The sequence below is a fragment of the Myotis yumanensis genome, unplaced genomic scaffold (genome assembly GCF_028538775.1).
Source record: "Myotis yumanensis isolate MYYU_CA2020_CCGP unplaced genomic scaffold, mMyoYum1.0.hap1 SCAF_20, whole genome shotgun sequence".
Classification (NCBI taxonomy): domain Eukaryota; kingdom Metazoa; phylum Chordata; class Mammalia; order Chiroptera; family Vespertilionidae; genus Myotis; species Myotis yumanensis.
The window spans coordinates 5,675,441-5,701,847 of record NW_027223771.1 but is presented as its reverse complement, the minus strand read 5'-3'; the positions used below and the strand labels follow the sequence as shown (position 1 = coordinate 5,701,847).

General features: G+C 46.2%; 1 long non-coding RNA gene across 1 annotated transcript in view; it reads right to left on the bottom strand.

Annotated features, from left to right (window-relative positions):
- Nucleotides 1–26,407, bottom strand: part of LOC138998467 (uncharacterized) — a 75,004-nt gene that overhangs the window by 10,157 nt on the left and 38,440 nt on the right. The window contains exons 3-8 of the long non-coding RNA XR_011469174.1: nt 18,116–18,206; nt 16,983–17,076; nt 10,768–10,888; nt 9,230–9,327; nt 7,276–7,458; nt 5,870–6,050 (exon numbers count right to left, since the gene is read on the bottom strand). This is a non-coding gene — a long non-coding RNA (uncharacterized lncRNA). The remainder of the gene's footprint in view (nt 1–5,869; nt 6,051–7,275; nt 7,459–9,229; nt 9,328–10,767; nt 10,889–16,982; nt 17,077–18,115; nt 18,207–26,407) is intronic.

Genomic DNA, 26,407 nt, shown 5'->3' with positions numbered 1-26,407 from the left:
CTCCATATGCTCAAACACCAACACCCACAAAGAATCCTTCTCTGGCGACTTATCTTGGTGCTCACTTTTCCGCCTGACCCTTCCGAGGACTAACAGCGGCCTCCTGCCCTCCTGCTCTGGGACAGGAGTCAGCCCTACCCTCAGCTGATCCCTCCTGTATGAGATGAAGATGAGACGAGTCAAGGCAGCCTCTGTGGGTGTCTCAATGGGGGCGGGGGGGGAGTGCTGAGTAAAGTCCTCTCCCCAGCTCCTCGCTTCTTGAATCCAGTGTTATTTTGAACAGGTGCCCTGTGTGCATCACCAGGAGCAAGGACCTAACAAAATCATCCAGGATCAAAGGCAAGAAGCTTTGCCTGGTGCCGCCAGACTACATGCCAAGCCATTAATCCCCACTCCAGAAGGTGAGGGTCAGACTGCTCCGTCTGGACCGCTCAGCCTCGTTTCCATTACTGGGAACAATGTCCAAATCTCGCAGCTCAGAGGTCTAGTAACTGCCACAGACCGGTCCTGGGCTCATTCTTCTCTCGCCTGGTTCCAAGCCTTCTGAGCAAGCAAATGAGGGCTTCCAGCCATACGTGACTGAGTTACCTAGCCAAACCGACCAGAAAAGGTGGAAGCAAACAAAATCAAAGCTAAAATGTGAATTTAGCTAAAGGAATTGTACATCAGGGAATGCACAATTTTTTCCGCCTAAGAAAGCCGAAGGTCGATATTAAGAAAATTAACTTAGGCATTTTTCATGCATCATGGGCTCCGTGTTAGCTAAAACAGGGGTGGCATTGCCCAGCCGGTGTGGCTCAGTGGTCGAGAATCTCTCTCCCTTGCCCTTCCTCTCTGAAATCTATAAAAATATATTTTTTTAAAAGGAGGGTGGCATTGTCTTTAGAGACAGTAAATGCTGAGAGAAGTCAGAACAGCCTGGCATGGATGAATGACAAAGACCGTGAGTCTGGCTGCCTCCATGTTCAGCCACCTTGCCTTTGAACACCATGCTGAAATGCAACCCAAGGATAACCATTTCATGTAAAAAAAAACCCAACCGATTACTAAGCATAACCACTGTACCAGTTAAGACCCTTGGTGCAAGCAAACAAAACTACCTCTCTTAAGCAAAATGGAATCTGTTGGAAGGGTACAGGATGACTTGCAGGATGGAATGTAGAGTTGAACCACTGCTCCTAGGGAGGGAAAACCAGACGGGCTCTAGGATCTGGGAAGCTGGGCTGATGAACAAGTCCATCAGGGCCCCACTGCTGAGATAAATATGGCACCAAGATTTCCCCACACAGATCACTCCTACTCGGGATTAAGGAGAGCAAATCCCCTGAGAGGCAAACACCAGCCGTCAACCAAGGGGCCTCCCAGAGGCCCTGCCCTTCAGTGCCCGTCCACGGTACCTCTAAGAACTAAGGAAGAGTGAGAGGATGTGGTTGGGGCCTGCTAGTGCCCAGTGCACCTGGGAGCCAGTGCAGCACGTGGCTGATGTTCCTGCTCCTCTCGGGAGCTTCCCAGCACAAAGCAGCTATCACAGTTGTCTGTCGCGGCTTTGGATTCAACGCTCCCATCCCCACTACTCCCCAACCCCACGGTCCTCAGTCCAACCATGACCATGGCCTTCTCCCGGTCAGCTCCACCATTATCACCTTGAGGGCTCAGTGTAGCCATAGGAAGGGAAGTCAGCCATAGGGTCAACAGGGGAGGAAAATACAGTAACAGCAGAAGAGGCTGTCATGGGCACGTGTGCACGAAGAACCAGGAACACCATCACTGCTCTTTCTGTTAAGAGTCCTGTATATGCACATATGTATAGTTTATATAATTACTTACATAGATGCTTACATATATTCATATATGTTATCTGTATAGAAATATGTAGTGCTGCCCCCTTCCTCCCCTCCTCCTCCTCTCCTTCTTCTTCTTCCTCCTCCTCCTCCTTCTTCTTCTCTATCTCTATCTCTATCTTTCAATCTCACTAGCCTGCCTCTGCCTCTATTTCTTTATAGATCCCAAGTCATTTTATGACTTTTCCTCTACAGTTATATACACAAGCCTTTATATACACAAGCAATCTATCACCAAGTCACCATTGTTAGCAACTCCATTCTCACTGTTTCTTTAGGTTGCCCGTTGAAAATCTTTATGTAAAACCAATGTTTGTAAGTTCTCACGTGTTCTCATTGACTTCCACTCCACCTCAGAGCTATGGTCCAACAGAGGGAAAAACCGCCATATGTAGTAAAAACCACAGTTGGAAACTACTGCATCCTTAAAAGAATATGCTCTCTTTGACTATGATTTATGAGGATACGATTCTCCCACTGGGCATCTGCAAGAAAAGTTGGTCAAGCAGGCAATCAATTAGAAAGAGTGCTTCATGTTAAAGTGTATTTATGTTTTATTAACCACCTTTTTTGATTGATTGGCTTTCGTTTTATTGGGTTTTCTCAGTGACCCAATGTAAACTGACTACGGAATCATTCACACTGGTAACCATTTGACCAGATAGTCAGTGCAAACCGCCTGGAAGCCCTCTGGGCAGCGCCTGCTGGGAAACTCTCACTTCTCCACACCCTCCCCTTGCTCGTGGTCACTGCACTCACTTGTCCTCCACTCCTCCACCCTTTAACTCCCTTGAGTCATGATACAGCCATCCCAGAACTGGCCTTATCCTCCTTCTCGGCTGTTTCACTCCTTGAATTATATCTGCTTCTGCCCTCTTCCTGTCCCAGGTTTCTGCCCAGCACAGGCTCTGCCCCCGTTTGCTCTGAGGTCCATGCATTTATTCGTCAGATGCTCAGAACAGAGTATTCAAATGTCACTCCTTCTTTAAGATCATGTTAGCATGGTGCTAGTAGCTAGTAGCTGCTGATCTTTTTGGTTCTGGCCTTTCTAGGCAGGGATGCCCAGTCTCTCTGTTTGTTTGTTTGTTTGTTTGTTTGTTTGTTTTTTAGTCCAATATTGAAGGCACATTGGCGTGCCTATCATCTGTGAGGTGCATTCCTGCCCCAGACTATCAGATGTGCGAGAGCAACACATCCCAGCAATCTGTCCCTGAAATAACCTCCTTAAAATCCAGGTCAAATAGCACCTGCTGAGGCTTCACAACATCCAAACTCTATATCTTAAGGGATGTGACCCTGTTCCCGACCAAGAAAAGCCAGAGCCTGGAAAACCGTATTAGCAGCACACTCACATTGAAAGTTTTACCAAACAATATTTATCTTTGTATGAGGTATGCTTTGATATGATCTGTTCTATTTCACGTGTAAAAACTGGTTGCCCCCATTAAATTGATTTCACCACTGGGTTGCATCCCATAATTTTTAAAAATACTGCTTCCATCAGTCCTGGCTGAGGAATTAAACTAGATAATACCCCCATGTGACAGGTGGGAAATTGGGTGGGAAAACACTGAAGACCTGGGCTGAGTCCCTGCTCTTTGACCGCCCTGCCGACCAGTACAGGACAAATCACTTGGCCTCGCTGGGCCTCTCTTTGCATTTTATACCGAGGTGCTGTCTGCTCTATCCTACACACGGGTCTCTTAGAGGGACCTAATGAAATGAACACTGTAAGAGCACTTTAAAAATATTCAAGTACCGTTCAACTGTAAGAAGGTAGGGTGTCAGTCATTGAGAAGAAGTGAGAGAATAATCTGCTGTTTCCACATGCTGTTTCCCTACTACTCAGCTGAGCTGCTTGTGGAAGACTGCCAGGACCTAGTGTTTGAAACCAAGAAGAGGAAGGAAATGAGGAAGACTGATAAAGAGATAGGATAGAGCACATCCTGAGATAAGCATCGTTTTATTGGCCAGCAATTTACAACCAGGGCCAGCAACCTGGAGCCAGTGGCTCAGTGCTTTACATCCCAAGAGACGTCAAAAAATTCATACAATACTATATATATACTGTATACATTCATACAATACTTTATATATAAATATATATGTACATACAGACTATATATATATGCTGAAACACATATATAGTATTATATGCAATACATAACATACATATACTAGTAGCTTATATACTAGAATATACTATATGATATATAGTATATGGTTTAATATTATATATGTGCTAGTATATAGCGTATGCTAGTATATACTACTCATATATAGTATATAGTATATTATATATGCTAGTATATAATGTATGCTAGATAGTCTATTAATATGTAGTGTATAGCATATTATATATATATTACAAACACTGAATATGCTAATATGTAGTATATAGTATAATATTAAATATATGCTAGTGTGTAGTATATATGCATTACAAACACCATATATGTAATATACATTCTAATCCTCAGAGGCTTTGTTGCCAAGTTTCCTCACAGTGGTACTGATGTTAAGCTGATAGAGCCCCCTCCCTCACGATTCCGGAGCTCTCAAGAGGCTGTCACTTTGTCAGGGTGAGTGTGCCCAGCATACACAGGAGGGGACTTGGCACATGCTCCATAATATGTGATCTGACTCCTGCCATCAATCAAAGAACACTTCTAACTGGGCCAGATGATTCAGGATCTATAAGCCATTAGCCACCATTGACATAAGCCTCTGAGAAGCGATTCCTATCCCAACAAGACTTCTAGCTGAATTTCCCTTTACTCTGGAGATTTCACTCAAAAGCCTGCCAGGAGCCAGGTATATTCCATAAATGAGGGGAGAGGGGCACGCTCCTCCCTGTGCACGCTGCCCCATCTAAAAGGGCCAGATCCTCTACTGTTCCTAAAGGAGTGAAAAATCTGGATTTTTACGTGAAATTGCCTGAGTCCTCAATGGTTTCTCTATTTAAAAGAAAAAGACAAATAGATCTAAGAAAACTGCAAATTCTACCTGCAACCATCCCATTAATGGCCTCTACTTTTTTTCAAAAAGCATAATTAGCCCTAGCTGGTTTGGCTCAGTGGATAGAGCATCAGCCTATGGACTGAAGGGTCCCAAGTTTGATTCCAGTCAAGGGCACATGTCCGGTTTGTGAGCTGGATCCCCAGTGTGGGATGTGCAGGAGGCAGCCAACCAATGATTCTCTCTCATCATTGATGATTCTATCCCTCTCTCCCTCTCCCTTCCTCTCTGAAATCAATAAAAAAAATATATTTTTTAAAAGCATAATTAATATTTTTCTATTACAATATCTCATTAAAAGGTAAAAATGCAAATGAAAAGTCAAATTCATCTGGTGTCCTGCTGTACACTTCCATGCCATCCTTGCCCAGGTGAAGAACAGAGCCTGAGGCAAGGATTAAGGGCTTACCAGGGGTCCTCAAACTACGGCCCGTGGGCCACATGCAAATACAAATATTGTATCTGTTCCCGTTTTGTTTTTTTACTTCAAAATAAGATATGTGCAGTGTGCATAGGAATTTGTTCATCGTTTTTTTTTAAACTATAGTCTGGCCCTCCAACAGTCTGAGGGACAGGGAACCGGCCCCGTTTAAAAAGTTTGAGGACCCCTGGTTTACACTGTATTTGGGAGACACGGTCCCTGGGTGAAGAAAGAGAAGGGACTGGAGAAAGGAGGGAAGCAGTACGGAGTTCACAACAAGCCACGAAGCGACACACAGGTCAACAGCCAGGTGGACTCGCTCCACACGTGGGACAAATGGCTGCGAGGAGAAACGGGCCCTCGGAGAGCGGTCCATGGGAGAAGGACAGAGCGAGCTTAATATGCCAACTCCGGGCATAGAAAGCATGAGAAAAGCGAAGTGGCTGGAGTACAGGTGGGGCCTGAGTGGGCGACCTATTGCTTTGGGGCATCAATGCCTCCCTCACCTCACGCTAGTCCCGGCCCTGGTCAGCTCACCCCTCCTCCCATTTCCCATTAGTCAGTGCTCGCCCCATAGCGTGAACCTCACCTGAACGTGCAGTTGCCAGATCCCATAACCACAGAGGTGCTTCTGTGTGTTCAGGAAGAACCAGAAGCTCCAGGCATGTGGCCGGGCTGCGTGCCAGGGGGGAAGGAGGGCACAGCATTCTCTGAGCAGCGACTGGTTGGCCCAGTGGTGTCTGCAATATGGTCCCGGATGTGGTTGGTGCCTTAAAAAAAAAAAAGAGGCCATTGAGGAATCTAGGCTGGTACAGTCTGTGTGGCTGCAGGGACATGTCCAAAGAACAGCTATATTAAGAACTAGTTAGATGAAACATTACAAAAGAAAGGAGGCACACATTCCGGTTGTCAAAAATGAGGGAGGGACATGACTACAGAGCCTGCAGACAGTGAAAGATATTTTGTGGAGCAATTCTTTGCCAACAAATACAACTTAGATGAAACAGGCAGATTCCTTGAAAACACTACTGTCACAGCGATCCCTCTGTAAGGTATAAATGTCTAATCACTATGCTGTACACCTGAAACTAACGTAATATTGTGTCAACTTCAGTTAAAATAGAAATTTTTTAAATATTACTAAGCTGACAAAGGCCCAAGGCTATAGTACAAATCTGAAACTTCCATTACGAACTGAGGGAAAAGGCCATAGTTTACACATCTATACACTTTCTCAATACCATTCAAGTCAGAACATTCATAAATTTACAAAGCCTCATAATTTAAAGTCAAATAGCAGAGTTCTTTAAGCCAGGGTCTTGGCAGAGAGACTCAAATGGAAGCTTACCCTCCAGGCTTAATATAAATACAGAAAGAGGGTTATAAAACCAGTCAGAGGAGTTGGGGGGGAGGCAAATCCGGAGAAGAATCTAAGAATAGTAGCACCATACTCCACTGGTCCAGAAAGCTTAATCCAGAAAAACACTGCAAGGACAGATGGCTGCCAGCTATTTCACATCAGATGGCAGACCCAGGCGCCTCCGGGGGTCAGAGACCCACTAAGACAACAGGCAGTGAGATGCTAAGGGCTGACAAGCCCCTTGCAACTCCGTGGCTCCATCTGGTTCTGCAACAGCGTATGCACTCAGCATCCCCAGATTTTCTGGATTACTCTTTGAAATCTCCCATTGTTTAATTGTTGGCTCAAGTTTAAGGGGGAAAAAATACTGTGTGAGCCAAACGAAACACAACAGCAAGCCAGATACAGCCTGCAATCTACCAATTTGTGGCCTTGACTTTGTGTTTTGGTCTTAGGAGGTGGGGTGCAAAGAGAGGAGGCTGTGAGGTGTGTGTGTGTTTTGTTTGTATGTTTGTTTGGTTGGTTTTTTGTTGTTGTTCTTTTTTGGCTTTTTCCTATTTTTGAAAGTTCAAGCTCTGGTTTCTTTCTCATGACCTCTGAGGTATGGGGACTTCAAAACAAAGAGAAACAGTCACCGTCGGACATTCCGGCTCTTTCTCCATCCTGCCCCCAGGATCCAGCAGATAAGAAGCTAAATCCTAAGATCTGAAGAGGTTGGGTGTCTTCTCTCCCCTTCAGGCTGCTGCCAACTCGCTGTCCTGCCTTCGGGTTTGAGACACACTGGTGATTTTGTTTACTGCTGTTTCCATATGGCTGAGCTGCATGGGGTGCGGGGAGCGGGAGGGAACACAGAGGTTTCATTTCACTGTGAGAAGATGTTATTCTGTGTCAGGAAACAAGATGAAAAGCAAACAAGTCTCCAGATTCCTGGAAAGAAAGCAGATTCATTGTGGCCTCTGAGCCTAGGCAGCGGTGTGCGGAGCACCCGAGCTTGTCTGCCATGGCCACCTGGTCAGGTTCAGTGAGCCAACCCAAGGCAGCTGCGCCTTCTCAAGGACACACTTCAAAGGCGCACAGCACGCTGCGGAGGGTGCCTGGCACTAATGAGCCAGCTCCCACCAGCACCCAGGCTCCCAGCGGCAGGAGAACTTCCCAGCATCACCCTGAAGCATGGCGACTGCAATGCCATCCTGGAGATGAAAGCCCTCAGGGGGGCGGGGCAGCGGGCAGTGGCTGCATCCCCAGACCTGCAGAGACCCGCGAGCACTCAGAAACTCAAGGGGCTGCGAACACTGACAGAATGCAGGAGGATGCTGACCAATGTCCTCACAGCCTCTCTCCAGTGCACTCTGAGCAGCTCGGCCAAGGTCCCCATGGACCCAGCCCCACTTCCTAAGGAGCTGTGTGGAGCACGTCAGGCTCCAATTGTCTATCTCCTTTGTGGGTCCCCATCAAGGCCACTCAAGCCACAATTTCCAGGAAGCTTGTAGCAAGTGTCTCTTCACAGAGGCTCACACAGAAAGCAGAGGGTTTCCAAGACGTCCTGCTGCACTCTGGCACTCCCGGGGCGGCTTCCTCTCCCCCAGGTCCACGGAGGGAGAGGCTGAATAGGCTCTAGGGCAGTGATGGCGAACCTATGACACGCGTGTCAGAGGTGACACGCGAACTCATTTTTTTGGTTGATTTTCCTTGGTTAAATGGCATTTAAATATATAAAATAAATATCAAAAATATAAGTCTTTGTTTTACTATGGTTGCAAATATCAAAAAATTTCTGTATGTGACACGGCACCAGAGTTTTTCAAAACCTCTGGGTTTTTCAAAATGCTGACATGCCGAGCTTAAAACGTTCACCATCACTGTTCTAGGGCTTTAACACACCCCAACCACGCTGTACCTTGGGAGAAAGGAGAAGGGCATGGCCTCCCAGGAAAGGCCAGCAGGGAGCTGAGAGATTTCTTTCAGGGACTTGGGGACGTGGAGAAAGGAAAGAAAAAAAGATCCCTGTCTACAACCCCTGCCCAATCACCTGGGAGCCAACTGTCCTCAAAATTAGGAAGCCTTTATTCCTGAGATGTTCTCTAGACAAATAAGACAGACTCTTCAGAGCCACCTTAAAGCTCCAGGAAAGGAAGAATTCAAAGAGCAAACAAGCAAAGACGTATTCCTACTCTTCTAAAGGTCTTCCCAAATTCTGAAAGAAGTTCTGCCAGAGATCAGTGTTTACAATGGGAAAAGTATCAAAGTCACGGCAAGCGACCATACCTCCCATTTACAGTGTCTGGTGAGGTTCTAAGATGCCTGCGCTCTTGGCATCCCTGCAGCAATCCTATGCGGTAGGTACTTCCACAGCTCCCAATTTGCTAATGAGGAAACTGGAGCACAGAGAGGTTGAGTGACTTGCCCACAGTCACACAGCTAATAAGTGGGAGAGCTGAGATTTGAACCTAGACCATCCAAGCCCATATGCACCGCTGCCTCTTGCAATTTGATGCTATAAGTAGTAACAGAGACACAAAGAACATGCTCTAATTAACAAAGTATTCTCAATTTTTTATTTATTCCAAAAATATTTTTTTTAGCACTCACCAAACGCAGGTCCCAGAGGTAGAGTGCTGAGCAAGTGACACCCAGGACCTGACCTCACAGTTCTCTTCTCCAGCAGCAGACAGACCAAGTCAATGCTCCTAAAATTAAATGGTAAGGGCAGTGGTTAAGTGCCACAAACAAATAAACACAGGGGTCATCACTCTCTGAAATAAATATTCTTTTCCTCCTTTTACAAATAAGGAAACTTAGATTTCAGAGTGAAATGCAATATGGCAAAAAGAACCCACAGAATTCCTAATTGTATTTATTTTTGAGCAGCTACTCAATACAGTCATTACATTTGACATTCAAAAGCTACTAAAGGGTATATGGAAAAGGCCTCTTTACCCCCTCAACACCAGCCTCCCAGCTCCCCTCTCCGAGGCAACCGATGTTGAGTCTCCTATTGTCTGGGTCTCCTGCCGGAGACACTCCTAAGTCACCCAATACACACACACTGTCTTTCTCTACACAAGTTACAGCACAATGAACACATTGTCTGCTCCTTGGGTTTTTGTCTCTAACAAATCAATACACGCTGAGCTTCCTCATTTTCTCAAGGCTGCATGGCATCTCATGGCACGGACGTATAATTCTGTCTAACTCCTGTTTTAGCCAGTCTCCTACTGATGGTCACTTAGGCGAGTTCCAAACTAGCACAGTGATGCAGGGACCCGCTAAATGGACAAGCCATTTTCCACACATGTATGCCTGCGTGATAACCTCCTAGAAGTGGGATTACTGGGTACACGGCCTTTCGCATTTAGAATTTTGATAGATAATAACCGTGTTGTCCACCACTGGGATGTCCCCAGTTTGCACTCACCCAGCAGTGGGTGGGCATGCCTGTTTGACCAAACCCCAAACATAGTGAAAACACTTGGAGAATCAAAGGACCCAGTGGCCCCCTCTAACCCTCATCCACTGTGGGCCAACTGCAGGTCTCATGGGAAAACTGGGCTTACTAGTGCTGAAGCATCAGGCCCACAGTCCTTTGGGGACAAGGTGGGAGGTACTAGAGCTCCCCAGGAGAGCAGCTCACAAGAGATGTCCCCCAGGCCAACACCACCTGCACAGAGCCAGGGGTTGCTGGAGGCAAAGCCCAACAGTAGTTAACATATAAATTCGAGAGGTCCGTCAGAAGGCTGATGGACTTTGGTATTCAGCAAGAGCTGATAATCAGCATCGCATTACCTGCTGCTGGCAAAATGGTGGAAGGCAATCCCCTAACCTGATAATCCTTTTATTGTTTTCCAAACCTTACCATTGAAATGACTGTTTGCTTTGCTCAAGGGCAGATGTGCATTCTAGTAAATAAAAAGCTATGGGTCCAGAGATTCGGGGAGCCATTCCACTAGAGAATGCCTCCGCCTGGTTTCCCCAATGCCTTCCAAATTTATATTTCTTGTCTAGTGTATCCAAAAGGTTGCAGCAAGGGGCCACACAGGATATCTCAAAGCAGACACCAGTAAAATGGCTCAGGCTCTGCAGCCAGACAGGCCATGCACAAGCTGTGTGACCTTGGGCAAGTTGCTTACTCTCTCCCAGGGAACACCGAGAAGTCCAGTTCTTAAAGCATCACTGCAACCCGCTCCCAGACTGCATCCTGGTGGGCAGATGGAATGTGCAAGATCCACAGCGTTGCATTCCAGCTCATTTCTGCAAGAAATTTAAAAAACACCAATGTCACAGCCAGGATGTGGTGGCACTTGAGACAAATTAAGGAAGATATTAGTACAGAATCTCAGTTGAGAGCTGGTGGCTGGAAATGCATCAAGTCTGTAAGACAAACTTTAACATCGAGGCAGAATATAAGACAGGAGCGAGAGGGAACGAATAACGCGAATGATGTGGGGGCCACTATCCACATCTTGTCCATACCTATGGCCCGCACTCTGGCTGACTGCCAACCGCCAGTGTCATCTGTGCCTGAGGGCTCTCTCAAAGCTGCAGAAGATCTGCAGGCAGTGGAGGAACCAGCGCCCTCACCCTTCAGGTGGGATCATTCTCCATCCCAGCCCACATCTCCCACAGGATCGAGCCCCAGCTGCCCAGGGTGGGAGCTGGCTTCGCAACACCGCTTCCTGGCTGCCTGCCTGCCTGTGTCTCCTTTCCCCCAGCCCTTTCCTGTGTCTCAGGATCTGCTTCTGGGGGAACCTGTGTGTGCCAGGCACCGCGCTAGAGGCTTCACACATGGTGCAGATCTGGCATAGCATCTATCAAGTAAGGCCTGCCCACGCACACAGGGAACGGCCAGGCCTGTTTCAGCACCAAGGCCCACGATGACCAAGGGAGAGTGCGCCAACGCTGAGGCCAAGCCAGGTGAACAGAGTGGGACTGAGCAGGTCTTTTTCAGGTCACGCTTTCTCCGACACAGAAACAAGGCCAACGGAGGGAGAACCAGGTTTCCAAGCCTGCAAGTGCAGGCCCATTGTCTGGGGCTATGTGCCCTTAAGAGGACACAGTCCCTGGAGAAATCGTGTGCCCGTAGTAGATGGGGTTTAGTCAGCTCCCTTTTTTTATTTTATTTTTTTAAGAGGTGTCCTTTATTTTATTGATTTTTTACAGAGAGGAAGGGAGAGGGGTAGAGAGTTAGAAACATCAATGAGAGAGAAACATCAATCAGCTGCCTCCTGCACACCTCCTACTGAGGATGAGCCCGCAACTAAGGTACATGCCCTTGACTGGAATCGAACCCGGGACCCTTCAGTCCGCAGGCCGACACTCCATCCACTGAGCCAAACCGGTTAGGGCCTTTTTAAAAATTTTTATCTTTATTGTTGAAAGTACTACATATGTCCCCTTTTTCCCCCATTGACCCCTTCTAGCCCGCCCTCCCCCCCACCCAGGCCTTTAGTCTGCTCCACTTTTGCAAATCTACCAGAGTTGGCCTGAATTCACCACCACAGGTCTGAGAGTCCTCTTCACCTCTCTCGGGAAAGGCAGCAGTGAGCGCTCGGTGAGTGTGGGAGCTGGATCTGTAGCGTCGAGAGCACAAAGGCACAGAAAATCGCTGCCTAAGCCATGAGCTCCGATTGCTGCTGTCCTTCTGGGCAGGAGGACACCGGGCCATGTGCTGTGGCTTCTTGCAACACAAGCCCCATTCCTTAATGAGGCTGATTTAATTTAGGGCAGTGGGAAGCTTCTGGGTTATTAGGCTGAAAGTGAAGGCTTATGTTTCATTTAACTGCCCCACTTAACAGAAGACACTTTGCTTTTGTAAATTAAGGAATGATTTGTAAGTGTTAGAGGCCGCTGGGTGACCTTGAGGAAAGCCTCAAACGTGCTGAGGTTTGGGTGTCGACTCTGTAAACAACAGATTTGGGCAAACAACCCCAAAGCCTTTATCTGGCTTAGCAATCTATAGTTTTGTTCACCTCACTCCCTTCCTTCCACAGAGGTTCCTTCAAAACCCATCTCCCAGACGTATTAAGTGGAAAAAGCAAGATACAAAACAATATCCTATATAATAAAGAGCTAATATGCTAATTAGACAGAACAGCCAAACGACCGTCCGGATGACATTCTGGATAACCTTCGGGATGAAGCTGGGGCTGCAAGGGCCGAGCCCCTTGCATGAATTTCGTACATCAGGCCTCTAGTTATAAAATATTATCTTTAGTTTTAAAAACAAAATATTATCTTTAGTTTTAAAAACAAGGTGGGCATAAGAATGTGTCTCTGAATGTAGTATGCACGAGGAACTGTGCAAGTGGGTATAGAAAGCACTTAGCTGTGGGAGGAGGGGACAGGTACTGGTAGGTGGGGTAACTTTTTGTTGTGTATTTGTCCAGACAGTGACTGTGTTATCTATTCAAATAATTAAACTAAAAGGAAATGAAACAAATCCACCTCTTAATCATATCCTTCTCTCTAACCTTCAGGGTCTTCGGGTACTGTTGGGGACCACACATCTGCCTACTGGGGATCCCCCCAAGTTCCCCATAGAGCAGTGGTTCTCAACCTTCTGGCCCTTTAAATACAGTTCCTCATGTTGTGACCCAACCATAAAATTATTTTCGTGGCTACTTCCTCACTGTAATGTTGCTACTGTTATGAATCGTAATGTAAATATCTGATATGCAGGATGGTCTTAGGCGACCCCTGTGAAAGGGTCGTTCGACCGCCAAAGGGGTCGAGACCCACAGCTTGAGAACCGCTGCCACAGAGGATCCCATCTACAAACAAGGAAGTTCAAAAAAGACAGCACAGTCTTCCCTGTGCATCCATGAAAAAATAATCACCTCTACCAGCTCCGTGGGCTAAGGGGCTGTGCGTGCATCATCCAAGGTCCCTGGCTGAGTTAACACCTATCATCACTTCGGGAGGAAGCTCATGGACACCACAGAGGGGCAGCCCGGCATCCTGAAGGCTTTACAACTCATGCTCGTAAAACGTGATGGGAAAATTCATCTTGGAGGTTTACGGCCCACAAAATCCTCGATGTCTCTTTTATGGCTGCTTTTCAAGTTCTCTGCTGAGTGCTGAGTGGCTGACCTGCGCAAAAGCGGGGCTGAGCATCTTCCTGAATGGACAGAAGAGGGGACGCTGCCTCCCCAGAAGGGGTCTCCCAGGCCCCACTCCTCAGCCCCTCCAAATGGTTGAGGGACTATCTACTGCAGCTCTCATCCCCCGTGAAGAATTTCTTAGCAGCATCACCTCTGGCAGCTCCTGGTACCATGTGAGACAGCATCCTCAGCCCTGGTCGCTGCCCCTCCTTCTGGGCCAGGCTGTCCCTTCCTCTCTGCGCTCCTGCCCCATCAGCCGGCCTTCCCCAGCTCAAGCCTCCTCGGGGAGCCGGCCTGTTTCTGCTGCTCTCCGAATGCCCTGCGCAGATACTATCTCTTCCTTGAGGGACTGTTCCTGCACAGTAAACACGTCTCGTGGCAAAGATCCAAAAGCAATCATCCTGCAACGTTACCACCGGATCCTCGAAAGGAAAACGCCCGTGTTCTGCCCTGACCTCTCTCTCCTCCCAAACTTCCTGGCTCCTCCGTGAACCTATAGCACTATTGCAAAATACTTCTTGCTCTTCCAAATCGCAAAGGAAGAACACATTTATTTTTTTAGTTATTTTTATTATATTTGTTGTTGACAGTATTACAGATGCCCCTTATTTCCCCTTCTTTGCCCTCCTCCACCCAGCCCCAAGGATGAGCACATTTCATGAAGTTCAAGATGACCCACTTCCTCCAAGCATTGCTCCATGTTTTCAGGAACAATGACACTTTGCCTCTTTAGGAAGCCCACAGGCTTCGAGGTTTCAAAGAGGAGGCTGAGCCCTGGCTGGGTAGCTCAGCTGGTTAGAGCATTGTCCCGATGCGCCAAGGTTGCGGGTTTGACGCCTGGTCAGGAGACATACAAGAATCACCCAATGAGTGCATAAGTGAGTGGAACAGCAAATCAATCTCTCTCCCTCTCTCTCTCTAAAAATCAATCAATAAAATGTTTTTTTTTAAATAAAAATTAAGAAGAAGCTGAGCTGGGCAGGTGTGACAGTCTGGGTATCATCCATGTGTCCTGATTAGGGTTCCCTAACAGGCAGGAACCCTGGCATGGCTGTCAGCCTCTGGAAGAATGAATGTGGGCCAAGAGCCTTGAATGGCTCCCAAGGACCCAGGGTGATGGTGGTGACACCAGTCTGTTCCGACTGACACTTGGGGAATTAACCGGCTTAGTGAACCCCTGTGACAGTCTTAGACTCCAGCACTGAGGGGGACCCTAGAAACCACTGAGGGAAGGGCTCAAACTGGGCTCCTCTTTACTAAAGATGTGGGGACAGGATGTCTGCCATTTGGGTAGAAGAGGGTGTTGAGGATTCATCCTTGACTGAATCCCTCTATGGCCACATCTACTTAAGAGCCTCCCTGGTCGCCGAAACCGGTTTGGCTCAGTGGATAGAGCGTCAGCCTGAGGACTGGGGGGTCCCAGGTTCGATTCCGGTCAGGGGCATGTACCTGGGTTGCGGGCACATCCCCAGTGGGAGATGTGCAGGAGGCAGCTGATCGATGTTTCTCTCCCATCGATGTTTCTAACTATCTATCTCTCTCCCTTCCTCTCTGTAAAAAATCAATAAAATATTTAAAAATAAAAAAAAAAGAGCCTCCCTGGTCAACTGCTCTAAGCATTGGGCTTCTCTTTACGTGGCTACTGGTTTTGAGCACATGCATGACCCCAGCCCCTAACCACCAGGCCATGCAGCACAAGCTGTCAACAGAATCCTCTACGGCTTAAAAAATAAGTAAAAACCAATTGCTCAAGGAAACACAAATCAAAACCACAGTAAGAGACCACTCAGCTATTTTTTTAAAAGAAAACAAAGTGTTGTGAAGATGTGGAGAAAGTGGGACCCTCCTGCACGAATTCAGAGAATGTAAAAGGCCACCCTTTCCCACTCAGATCTTTCTCCTGCCTAGAAGCAAATCCATCTCCACTTTGGCTCTCTGGCGCCATCTCGTGTTATTTTTCAAGCAGCCACAAAGTGTTTTTTTGGGGGTGGGGGGGATGTCTTTTTTTGCCTCTGATAACATTTTTAAGAACTTTTTTTTTTTTTTTTTTTTTTTTAGAGAGAGAGGGGAAGGGAGAGAGAGAGCGTATTCGAGAGAAACATCGGCTTGCTATTCCACTCATTCATGTGCCCTGACCAGGTATCGAACCCGCAACCCTGGTGCATTGGGAATGGCACTCCAACCAACTGAGCTACTCGGCCAGTGCCTGATAACATTACTTTTTAAAGGATAAAACAGTTTTCAAAGTTCTACTGTAGAAGAATTTCTACGAAACTCTATACTGATATATTATTATATTGATAATAATATTCTTGAAGAAAAGCAACCTAACCCATTGTTCTAGCAGCGAGGGGCCTAGGCTTTTTCCTGAGCATGTTCATAAATATTGCAAAAATAACCTTAAGTGTAGAAGTTGGTTTCATTCACCTTGCCTTTAGCATTGCCTTTGACAGCAAAACTATCTGTGAGATAAAAAAAGAAAAATGCTTTTTGTGTTTAAAGTTTTATCAGACCTAGAAAAGAAGCAGTGGAAGTAAAATACATTATAAACCAGTCTTTACCGGCTGTCTTAACACACAGCAAGTGGGCGCCACATAAACAGCTGCAAATAGAATTGTCTTGTTAATATAAATGCAAATGTAGTCCAGCGACACCCCATGTTGCTAATGACTGAATCTGTGCCTATGGTTCTACTACTGGTCTAAGGGGTGGGTTATGTTGCTGAAGCCCAAACTGTTATCTCAAGGGGGAAGAAGAGGGAATACAGTACATGTAACTGTGAAGAGCAATCAATTCTTTAGTAATCTAGTGCAGTGGTCGGCAAACTGCAGCTGGCAAGCCACATGCGGCTCTTTGGCCCCTTGACTGTGGCTCTTCCACAAAATACCACGTGCGGGCGCGCACGTACAGTGCAATTGAAACTTCATGGCCCATGCGCAGAAGTCAGTATTTTGTGGAAGAGCCACACTCAAGGGGCCAAAGAGCCGCATGTGGCTCACGAGCTGCAGTTTGCCAACCACTGGTCTAGTGAATCTAGTATCAGGATTTTAAGCACCAGCACCTCAGAAGTTTTCATCAAACCTTTCTTTCTTTCTTTTTTTTTTTTCCAAACCTTTCTTGTTCGTGTGGAATCACAAATCTTTCTTCACTCCACACAAAAATAAAGAAATGGAAGGTGCTTCTGGGAAATTATAGCTCAGGTTATGCACGTATCGAAAGGGCAGTAAAGTATCTGCTCTACTCACAGGAGGTCTTGAGCTGCAGGGAGACTTGCAGGACTCGCAGACGCATTGTTCTGGAAACCTAGTCCCTTTTCCACTGACCGACTCCACACAGAGCCTGCGGGGGTACAAACAAAACAGAAGTCACAGGACCCTGGGGAAGGAAAGGAGACGGGCCTTTCACATCTGCAGCCGATCTCTAGCCAAAGGATTAATTTATAAAAGCCAGTCCCTACAACTTGAAGTAGAGAAAGTTCCAGAAGGAAAACATAACACTTCCCCAATGAGAAGCAAAGCAGGTGGAGGCCTCATTTAAACACATTTTTTTTCTTTTCTTTAAATACGTATCACGCCGAAACCGGTTTGGCTCAGTGGATAGAGCGTCGGCCTGCGGACTGAAGGGTCCCAGGTTCGATTCCGGTCAAGGGCATGTACCTGGGTTGCGGGCACATCTCCAGTAGGGGGTGTGCAGGAGGCAGCTGGTCGATGTTTCTCTCTCATCGATGTTTCTGACTCTCTATCTCTCTCCCTTCCTCTCTGTAAAAAAATAAATAAATAAAAATAAATAAATAAATAAATAAATACGTATCACGTTTCCCCAAAATACACTTGGTGTCGTTTCTGAAGCAAAGGTCAGAGAGCCCAGAGTTTAAAGCCTGCCCACGGCACTGCTTGTGTCATCTTGTGCAGCTTCAGCAGCAGCCCGGGGTCCTGGGTCCTCATGGAGGTGACTAATACCTGCCTCAGGGGATTGAAATGAGGACACGTGATGCACCCCAGGACAGAGCCGGGCCCAATCAGGTGGTCAGTAAATGGCGGGTGCCATCTTCATGACGATGATGACAATGACAATCCTACTGTTACACTCCTCCTAAACCACTATCCTCCCAGACACCAATCTGCCCCCTCTTCTAACTGGCAGTCACACTCACTAATAACAACAGCTGACGTCCATGAGCACTTACTATGTGCCAAGTATGTACGTTAAATTATCTTACTTAAGTCACTTTACACTGTGAATTAAGTAAGGTAATTTCCTCACCTTCACAGGTAAGGAAACAGGTTCAGAGAGATTGGGGAATGCACTAGTCAGGGTAAGTTAACTGCTATCACAAACAACACTAAAACCTCAGTGACTCAACATGATAAAGGCCTACCTGTCTTCCATGTCCTGTTGTCAGAGGGCATGAGAGAAAGGACTCAGTCCAGCAATCGTTCAGGGACCCAGGCTCCTTTCACAGGGGTCACCTAAGACCATCAGAAAACACATATATAATTACATATTGTTTTTGTGATTCATCACTGTGCTTTAATTATGTTCAATTTGTAACAATGAAATTGGGGGTCACCACAACATGAGGAACTGTGTTAAAGGATCGCGGCATTAGGAAGGTTGAGAACCACTGGGTTAGTGGGTGCATTGGATGCGAACTTGAAGATCAGTCATCTGGTCATAAATTCACAAATGGGGAAGTGACCGAAGAGATCGGAGACCAGCCTCCCCTTACGCAGGCAAGATGACCATGGCCTGCACAGGTCTGACACGCTGGCGATGGGAATGGAAGTGCATCGAGCCGTGTCATCCAAGAGTTCTCAACACACCGCTGAGTGGTCTGCATGCTTCTCCCTACGTCAGTGAAGGATTCGAGAGGACACTACTAGCCACAGCACAGAACAGGAGAATTCCTTTTAAGGATGCCTCCACCAGGGGCTCCCTGCAGTGGAACCAAAGACCCACTGATGATCAGCAATAAACTCAGTATTGCAAATGCGTTCCCAAGCCTGGCTGTTTGACTATGCGTGCATGAAACCCAGAGTGTATAAAATAAACATGGTTCCCTGTTGTATATTTTTTAATGAAAACATATAGGTGTTCAATTCAATTTCACCATAGGCTAGTTATTTGGGGTTAAGCCCAACTATTGAAGGGTTTTATATGAGGAGATACTGCCCAAATCTTAAGATCGGATGGTATAAATGAACAATCACTTTCTTAGGTTTCATATGCTTACACTCTAGTAAACATAGCTTGTGAACCTTTATTTTTGAAGCTCTAAAATAACTATATTACCAAGGAAGAGGTTAGCAGTGTCCCAAATTGAAGAAAATATGTGACAGTGCGGCTTCTGTGGCTGAAGGTGATGAGGCCAGAGACCAGCCTACTCAGCGTCCTCCTCCTTCCTTTCAGATTTCCTGGGATTCTCAGGGGACTCAGGGCCCCAATGCCATGCGCAAAATTAATCTACAGTTCCAAGATCCAACACTAGAGGGCCCAAGGCTGAGCCTTGGCTGAATGCTAGATTCATTTTTCCTTTTGTGCCCAGCATGACAAAGATTCCTGTTGCAAACGACTTTTTTAAAGAGCCCATTTTCAGACCAAATGTTTAACTCTTGAAAATGTAGGCCTCCACTGAAGCAAAAGCTGCAATGTGTCCTGGAAAATTACACAATTTAGGAACACCATACTTCAGTCAGATCAGGCTTCTGCAAACCTCACACCAGAAAACAGCTAAATAGTCAATAAGAAGGCCATACATTTGGGCCTTAATGAGACACGAAGCAGAAATATGCTTACAAAGCAATAAGAAACATAATAAAATAATTATATTACATCTTTAAACATAATGAAACCATCTCATTAAGCCTAAATTAATTTAAAGGTCAACAATGCAAAATTTACATAGGCTCATAAAACTGCATTATGTAAATGATAATTAAATCAATTCCCCTTCTCTTTTTTTTTATCTCTACCTATTAACTCTATAAATACTAGAACACTGGTTTATTTTATGGCATAGTAACAAGTTGAAAAGATACCATGTTCTCCTGAGGCTATATCTCTGATAAAAAATAACCCAAACCCCACAGACACCTAATTCGCCAACATTTTATCAAACTCCACAGTGTTGTGTCCCAGGAAATTAGCACTGCAAGGGAGGAAAGATGGAAAAGACTCTACAGGAGTAACAAGAAAGAGCCCAAGAGAAATACGCCAGTTTCCGAGTATGGCTGGGAACTGCGCTGGACATATATGTTCAGTACTAGGGAGCTGAGCCAGATGAGTTCCTGGGGAGAAAGAGACCCTGATTCATTAAGCATCATCTATATTTGTTGGAATATAGATGTGAAAAAAAACACATAAAAATGCCTGTCTTTGGCCCAGCCGGTTTGGCTCAGTGGATAGAGCATCGGTCTGTGGACTCAAGGGTCCTGGGTTCGATTCCAGTCAAGGGCACATGCCCGGGTTGCGGGCTCAGTCCCCAGGAGGGGGCCTGCAGGAGACAGCCAATCAATGATTCTCTCTCATCACTGATGTTTCTCTCTCTCCCTTCCTCTCTGAAATTAATAAAAAATATATATTTTTTTTAAATGCCTGTCTTCATGAAACTTACTTCCCTTACTTCTGATTACATAAAATAAACATTGTTTCCTGTTGTATATTTTTTAATAAAAATATATAGACGTTCAATTCAATTTCACCATAAGTTAGTTATTTGGGGCGAGCCCAAGTATTGATATGTTTTATATGAGGAAATAGTGCCCAAATCCTAAAACCTGATGGCGTAAATCAGTGGTTCCCAAACTTATTTGGCCTACCGCCCTCTTTCCAGAAAAAAATATTACTCAGCCCCTGGAAATTAATTTTTTTTAATTTTTAATAGCAGTTACTCATCGCCCCCAAATGCACCTGTGGCCATCACTGCCCCCCTGGATCGCCGCAGCGCCCACCGGGGGGCGGTAGCGCCCACTTTGGGAATCACTGGCGTAAATGAACAGTCACTTTCTTAGGTTTCACATGCCTACTCTCTAGTGCGAGGGAAGACAGTCAATTAACAAGTTGGTGGTGAGCAGGAAGGAGATCAAGTCCACCAGCAGAGATGGAAAAAGACTGTAAGAGGAGGGAGGGGTGTATTAGTAAGAATTTATAATTTTAAATAGGCTGGGGAAGCCTACTTCAGGCAGAGAGTATAGAAAGGTGAAAGGCCCTGAGACAGATGCAAATAGGAAGAGGGTCATTGTGGCAAGAACACAGTGATTAAAATGGAACATAGCCTTAACCGGTTTGGCTCAGTGGATAGAGCGTTGGCCTGCGGACTGAAGGGTCCAGGGTTCGATTCCGGTCAAGGGCATGTACCTGGGTTGCGGGCACATGCCCAGTAGGAGGTGTGCAGGAGGCAGCTGATCGATGTTTCTCTCTCATCGATGTTTCTAACTCTCTATCTCTCTACCTTCCTCTCTGTAAAAAATCAATAAAATATATTTTTAAAAATAATTAAAAAATAAAATGGAACATAACTGGACACCAAGTCAGAGGGAAAAGATAGAATAGGGGTGGGCACATTGGTGGACAACAGAGCAGACTGCAAGGATCTGGGTTTTCATTCTGAGGGAGACAGGTTGCCAGTGGCTTGTAAGGAAAGAAAGAGCATCATCAGACTTAATATTCTAATAGGATTGCTCCAGCTAAGAAAAAGGCCAACAACCCAATTGAAAAATAGGCAAAGCGTATGAATAGCCAGTTCACTACAATTAAATACGTACAAGAAAAATGCAGTTTGAACCCCATTGAGATGCCATTTCTCACCTACCAGATTGGCAAAACCCCAAAAGCTTGATAAACACTCTTTGTTTGTTTGTGGGAAAATGGCCTCACATACTTGCTGGGGGGCATGGGAATCAATAGGAGATCTTTGAATGGCAATCTCAAATGACAAGTCCACATGCCCAGCCATTCTACTGCTACAAACTGTCCTACCCGATAACTCACACGTGCGAAATGGCACTAACGTAAGGCTAGTTGACGCCTCTGTTGTGACAGCAAAGTCCTGAAAACAACTCTACAGGCCATCAATCGGGAATGGCTGAACACAATGGCACATCCATAAAATAGAATGCCTTGCACTTTAAAAAGATTGAGAAAGTGTTTTATGGGTTGACATAAGACAATTTCAAGATATATTAAGGAAAAGTGAAGGGTGCATAACAATGTGTATGATGTACTTTTGTGTGAACATCATATATTCTTTTGTGTAAAAATAAATTAAAGGAGTCCTGGACAGCGTTGCTCAATGGTTAGAGAGTGTCAGCCTGTGGACCGAGGTGTGTCTGGTTTGCTTCCCGATCAAGGGCATGTATCTGGGTTGCAGGTTCATTCCTTGGCCCCAATCAGGGAAGAGAGAGAGACGGGGGGAGGGAGGTGAGAGAGAGAGAGAGAGAGAGAAAATAAGTGGGGGCAAGGATAGGAAGGAGAACTTCCTCATAGAGCTTTTGCATTTTTCAGGCTTGAACCTTATATTTCTATTACTTATTTTTAAATCTTAAATAATTTTTTTAAAAGAAAGGCCTTTTAGAGGAAGGGTTATTTTAGGACTCTCAGGCTCCAAGGTGACAACTGTAATGAGATAGACTCTTCATGAACCCATCAGGGCTGAAAAAAAAAAAAAAAGGAATGTCAGAGATTCCCATGGGCGCTAGGAGATTCTTTCATTCAGACCCACTCATACAGGTCCCATTGCCTTTCCCCATTATGCTCCAGAGGCTCATTCAGAGCTAAGACTCAAGCGCCACTGACATCTGGTAACATAGGTAACCGTGGGCAACCGGGCTTCTCACATGGTTGTCATAGCAACCGTGATGTTCCTACAGTTGGGTTTTCATCCTGAAGTAATTATCAGGCCTTGTGGTGGGCTCCTCCGCATTTGCAGTTACTTACATCAGTGACAATTATGAATGAGCCTAAATTAGATGCAATTTCAACCGAACTGTTAAAGAGACGCTGTGAATTGAGTCAGATTTACATATCCTTCCATCAAGACTGGCAAATCTTTTGAGCTGTATGCCTGGTGCAGTTCCGGGACGGGGTGACACCTGCACTGCAGCCATCAAAAGCCCCTGGACGGCCAACGACCTGCCATGTTTCAACCCAAGATGGGCAGTCCCTTCTCCACCCACCCTTCATCCCACTCCCACTACAAGTAGTAGAGGCAGACCCAAAGGCTCTTGGTTTCAACCAGAGGTCCTTGAATAAGGTCATTTCATTCAGCATCATTTCATTATATCATTGATGAGATGCTGTAAGAACTTAACTCTTGTTTACAGCAATTAGCCTGTGGGAATATTGATTTCACTATTGTACATTATTTTGCTTGAAGCCGCAGAAGCTACAGACAATGTTAAGTAAGGACTTAGATATATACAACAAAACTTTCTGGTTTATCAGCCCGTATAAAACCCACAGTCCTTCCCTAACTGGTTTGGCTCAGTGGATAGAACAGTGATGGCCAACCTATGACACCCGTGTCAGAGGTGACACGCGAACTCATTTTTTTGGTTGATTTTTCTTTGTTAAATGGCATTTAAATATATAAAATAAATATAAAAATATAAGTCTTTGTTTTACTATGGTTGCAAATATCAAAAAATTTCTGTATGTGACACGGCACCAAAGTTAGGGTTTTTCAAAATGCTGACACGCCCAGTGTCGGAGACCACCTATCGTCTTCACTAGCAGAGAAGAGTAGAGACCCCCAAAAGCTAGTAACCTTTGAAGCCGTAGCCAAGGTCGGAGCTGTGCACCACCCAGTTAATCTAGATACCACCCAGTTAATCTAGATAATGATAGCTGAAACATCATCCCCACCTTAATTCACTTAATTCTTTAGATACTCATGTAAATCCTTGTTGATTATTGTTGATTAGATATTCTGCCTATTTCTGGAAATTCCCTACTGATGAGCTAATCTGTGTGTCATTGAAACCTCCTTACCCTAGGGCTACCCCAGATCAAATAAAAGGTTGGAGCGGTCTGCGCATCAGTGGAAGTCCCTCTCCTTGAGTTGGACTTGCCCGCCCGGTCCCCCAATATTTCCAAATTATCTCGCGTCATTTCTCTTTCATTTGTGTGCGGCTCCTCTTTCAGATCCCGAACCCTAAACCACACAGGACGTGGAAGGAAACACACTCAACAGCCGAGCTCAAAAGGTTCGCCATCACTGGGATAGAGTGTAGGCCTGTGGACTGAAGGGTCCCAGGTTCGATTCCGGTCAAGGGCATGTACCTTGGTTGCGGGCACATCCCCAGTAGGGGGTGTGCAGGAGGCAGCTGATTGATGTTTCTCTCTCATCGATGTTTCTAACTCTATCCCTCTCCCTTCCACTCTGTAAAAAATCAATAAAATATATTTTTAAAAACCCACAGTCCTATACAATTAGTCCCCCTTTACACTGGAGAATCCTCAAGCTACCCAGCGTCCCTCCACTGGGAAGTGATGGCACCAGGATTCATAACCACATCTCAGAGCTGCTCCCACTTCTGCCACCTCACTCAAGGGCAAAGGATGAACATGTTTTGTTTTTTGGAAAGTGACACTGAGCTTCATGAAGTCCATATCCTTTACCGCCAGGACATTAGAGCATCTCGGCGCTAGGACATTAGAAAGAACTTATGGGATTTGGGCTTGTGTTGGGCGCTTTCAGGGAGAAATCAAGGAAGTAGGGCTTTGGTCTGGATTCAATGCTGTCGGGAAGCCTGCACGTGAACAGCCTCTGAGAAGAACACTGTATAAAGTCCAGGCTTTGCCCTGAAACTCTTGTGAGTGGGGCTTTTTCAGGTCACGCTCTGAGTACTGCGTCGATCTGATAACTATACTGTGGGTAAGACTCAATTATTTAAAAAATCCCTGGGGTGGTCAAAGAATCAGACCCTTGGTTAATGTTTACTGAGAGTCAAGAGAATTAACCAACTGCATTTAATTTAATTTAGTTCAGGGCTTCCTTACTCGTGTATTGATTCCCTCTGTGCCAGGAGTGCAGGGAGAGAGCTCACTAAGGACCCGCACTGAGAATGGGCCCAGGGGTATAATAGCATCTGTCACCACTAGATGGCGACCACGGTGCTAAGTAATTGGCTATTAAGACGGGTCCTCAGAACTGAGCGCCATTTCCGTTACTCGGTATTTACTCAGGCATTCATTCAACAAATATTTACTCAATGCCTGCTATGTGCCTGGCACCACAGTTAGGACACAAGGAAGAGACAGTCCCTTTCCATGGACCTTATGGTCCAGGTGCTGAAATCGACAAAGAACCATGCCCATAAAATACCATGCCTTAAAGTAAATTCTGGGGGAGTGCAAAAATGAAGGAGCTACGGTCCAAGAAGAACAGGAGTTGGGAGGTGATGGGTGGGAAAGGACAGCTCGGGCAAAGGGAAGAGCCTGTTGAAGGCTCCCAGGCCAGTGGGAGGCCAGTGTCTGGAGCCCAAAGAGTAGGGACCAGCGGCCTCAGGAGCCACGTTCATTGGCGATTTGGGCGAACGTGCAGCAGGAGGTCGCTGAGGGTTTCTAACCCCTCCAGGAGAGAGAGCTGGTGGCTAGATTTGATTTGCATTTGAGAAGGTCAGCTTTGCATTTTGACAGGGAGCCAAGTGGAGGCAGGGAGATCAGTTAGGGAACTACCACTGGAATCAAGGGAGGGAGAGTGTGTCTTGGGTCAGGGTAGGGGCAATGGAGATGAAGGGGAAAGACTGAGCAGCAGGGGAAAGTACCGGAACTCACGGGCGGGGGGGGGGGGGGGGGGGCAGGAAAGGGGAGTGCCCAAGCTGGCTCCCCAGTGTCTGCTCAGACAGGACAACAGATGGGAGGGACACTGAAGGGGCGCAGGGACCTCCCATGGTGAGTGGGTAGCTGAGCCAGCCCAGCTCACTTTGAAGGGTTTTGAGATATCCAGGTGGAAATGCCCAGAAGGTAAAGGAACCTCTGAGTCTACAGTTCAAACGCAGAAGCACGTCTGTCAGCTGGGCAGGAATGAGACCACCAGCCGGTGAGAGAGAAGCCAGGCCACCTGGAGAAGACCAAACGCTGGGGCCCTGGGATCCAGCATCAGATCACCTAAGGCAGGGGTCCTCAAACTACGGCCCGCGGGCCACATGCAAATACAAATATTGTATTTGTTCCCGTTTTGTTTTTTTACTTCAAAATAAGATATGTGCAGTGCGCATAGGAATTTGTTCATCGTTTTTTTTTTAAACTATAGTCCGGCCCTCCAACTGTCTGAGGGACAGTGAACTGGCCCCCTGTTTAAAAAGTTTGCGGACCCCTGACCTAAGGGATGTGCCAACGGGGGTCAATCATACTCTAACCAGGGACAGAGGTCAGGGGAGAGACTAGGGAAGGTTTCAAGAAAATCAAAGCAGCCCTGACCGGTTTGGCTCAGTGGATAGAGCATCGGCCTGGGGACTGAAGGGTCCCAGGTTCGATCCCGGTCAAGGGCATGTACCTTAGTTGCGGGCACATCCCCAGTAGGGGGTGTGCAGGAGGCAGCTGATCCGATGTTTCTAACTCTCTATCCCTCTCCCCTCCTCTCTGTAAAAAAAAAAATCAATGATATATTTTTAAAAAAGAAAATCAAAGCATTAAAAAAAAACCCAAACTGGAATATAATAGGATTAAA